The 2,870-nt window shown below is 31.1% G+C and overlaps 1 protein-coding gene across 1 annotated transcript in view; it reads left to right on the forward strand.

The window, feature by feature from the left end:
- LOC117112929 (membrane-spanning 4-domains subfamily A member 6C-like) overlaps positions 1 to 2,870 on the forward strand; it is a 25,596-nt gene that overhangs the window by 12,624 nt on the left and 10,102 nt on the right. The gene's annotated exons all lie outside the window — the stretch shown is intronic.

Genomic DNA, 2,870 nt, shown 5'->3' on the forward strand with positions numbered 1-2,870 from the left:
ATTTAGTTATCTTTGTCCTAATTTTTGTAATAATTTACCAATTGAGCTCAGGGACTGCTAAATAGAAAATACATTTAAACTTAGGTTAAAACGATATATTTTAAACTCTTAGACGTTGTTTATTGCTGTTTATTGAGATATTCTTATTATTACATTGTTTGATTTTATTCTATATTATACTATATTATATGATATTATATTATATTAGGCATTATAAATTAAACTTCTATTTTGAATTACCGGTATGTCTTTATGTAAGTCAATTTAATACTTTTAAGACATGTTATGAGGATTGTACGTTATTGTTATTATTATTATTATTATTATTATTATTATTATTATTATTATTATTATTATTATTATTATTATTATTATTATTATTATTATTATTATTATTATTATGTTGTAATGATGTTGTTTGTACTGTTTTTAAATTTTATTAAAGAGGGCCCCCTGAATATCAGTTAACCTATTGGGCTAAACTGGAAGGGTTACCTCTTTAAAGATGGTTAAAATTAAAAAAAATCCTTTTTTGGAAATTATTTCAAAGGCAGAGCCAAATTTTAATGCTCATTGCCAACTATACCACTTACCACATGCATTTTGGTTAGCAGCAAAGTGCCTACGGGGCCTATTTCTGTCGTTAAGATATCACATTCATTAATTAAAGCGTTAAAAGCTGTCTTTTCAAAAACGAAATACAGTATAAGTATTTTAGGCTCCTCAAAAAAAACCCCCAAAAAACCCCCCAAAAAAAACCAAAAAAACAAAAACAAAAAAACAACAACAAACAAACGGGCTAGATGGGACATTACCATATAAAATCTAATAGGTGAATATTATCTCCGCAAGGAGATGTTTTCAGTTGTGCAAGTTTGTGTGTGTGTGTCACATGTTCGTGTTTTGTGTATGTTTTTTCAGTTGTTTTCGAATTAGCCTATCTCAAAAACGGCTGCACAGACATAATTGAAAATATCAGGGAGTGTTCCAGGTATAACCCAAATATAGAAATGATTAAATATTGGTGACCAACACCAATACTTGGCATGTACTTTTTTGTCAACTATGAAAGTATAATGTTCATTTGTCTTTAATAAGCATGGAATTGGCACTGTCTCTTATACACATCTAGATGTGTATAAGAGACAGGTACTGATGCATTATGTGCATATAGGCCTATATGTTTAAACAATATGTTTTCAGTTGTGCAAGTTTGTGTGTGTGCGTCACATTTTCGTGTTTTGTGTATGTTTTTTCAGTTGTGTTCGAATTAGCCTATCTCAAAAACGGCTGCACAGACATAATTGAAAATATCAGGGAGTGTTCCAGGTATAACCCAAATATAGAAATGATTAAATATTGGTGACCAACACCAATACTTGGCATGTACTTTTTTGTCAACTATGAAAGTATAATGTTCATTTGTCTTTAAGAAGCATGGAATTGGCAGGTATACAACTATTAAACAATGAAAACTGTTTCCGGTTGGCTGGTTAGTGTATTTTTAGTAAGGTGGTAGGTGGTAGTTTAGAAGTAATTTTATGGAGAGCGATTTGCAGTGAGCGATTTGCAGTGAGCGGAGATATGCTCTCTACTGAGTGCTCTTGTTATTGTTATATATAATTTATATATGCTATGTTATTTGTGACAGAAGCAGACAATGATTATTTTGTTGGGTTTTGACCCTAATGACATTTGCGACCCAAGACCACAAAACGGCTGTAAACTCGCATCACCAGGTTTCGAGAAAAAGGGCCAAATAGACAGTACCGTATAACATGTAATTTGAGCAAAATGTGATTATGTCATAAATATAAAGTATTACCTTTAATTTTACTATTTTTGAAGTTTGTGTTCAATATTTCAACTCTAAACCATAAAATTTAGTCATTTTATGAAGGCTATTCTACGAGAAACGTAGGCCTATATAAATTCACAAACTTTCAAGCCGCCATACTTCGCTTCCAAACAACTTATTCACCTACACAAAATTCAGGCCCCTAACTAGATAAATAATAATAATAATAATGTTATAATTATTTATATAGCGCATATTGCACATTGCCCCTAAGCGCTTAAATGAAAACTATCGGATAATAATACGTTTATTAGTACTCGTATGTTATGTATGTGATTTCAGAAAAAAACAAACAGTATAGTTATAAAATAGTAGAATGGTCACAGAGTCGGGTTAGACCTACTGAAAACATTTCGGTTCTTTGTAGTGAAATAAATCTAACTCGTATTTATAAAGTCATTCAAAATCGTGCACAAAATAGTTGAACAAACTTTTCCGAAAGTATTTCTAGTGCATCGTACTGTCGTACAAAGCTTGCGTAAATGTATACCTAAATGAAGGAAATAGCCTTGAAATAATTCAAAGAATACTAAGCTGTTTCATGATCTGTTGGAAAAGATCTGGAAAACAATCCTCTTGCCCTCTGGCAGTGCAGAGGATCAGAAATGATATAGATTGCGGTTGAGTACATGTTAAGAAACTAGTTGTGGATATTGAAACTTTAGACAAATTTTGACGCGAACAGAACAATCATCTGCACTATTTTCAGCGATGTGAAACTAAAATGTATTGATGATGTATTTACACGTCGTCATTCAAATCATGTACAAAATAGTTACACAGCTTTAAAGAACCAAACAATAACGTGCGTGTCGACATTACAATTGCTTTAGAAATATATTTTTTAAAGTAATTTTCTAGAGCATAGCACCATGGTACGGACTATCTTTAGTACTAAATGAAGAAAATAACCTTGATGTAATTCAAAAGATACGAAGTGGGTCATGTCTGGTGTTGAAACAAAAATGATTTTGCAGTGAGGAAATTCATGATGTATATCAAAATATTATAT

Source organism: Anneissia japonica, unplaced genomic scaffold, assembly GCF_011630105.1.
Source record: "Anneissia japonica isolate Jap-2015-1 unplaced genomic scaffold, ASM1163010v1 scaffold288031_len342695_cov171, whole genome shotgun sequence".
Lineage (NCBI taxonomy): Eukaryota > Metazoa > Echinodermata > Crinoidea > Comatulida > Comatulidae > Anneissia > Anneissia japonica.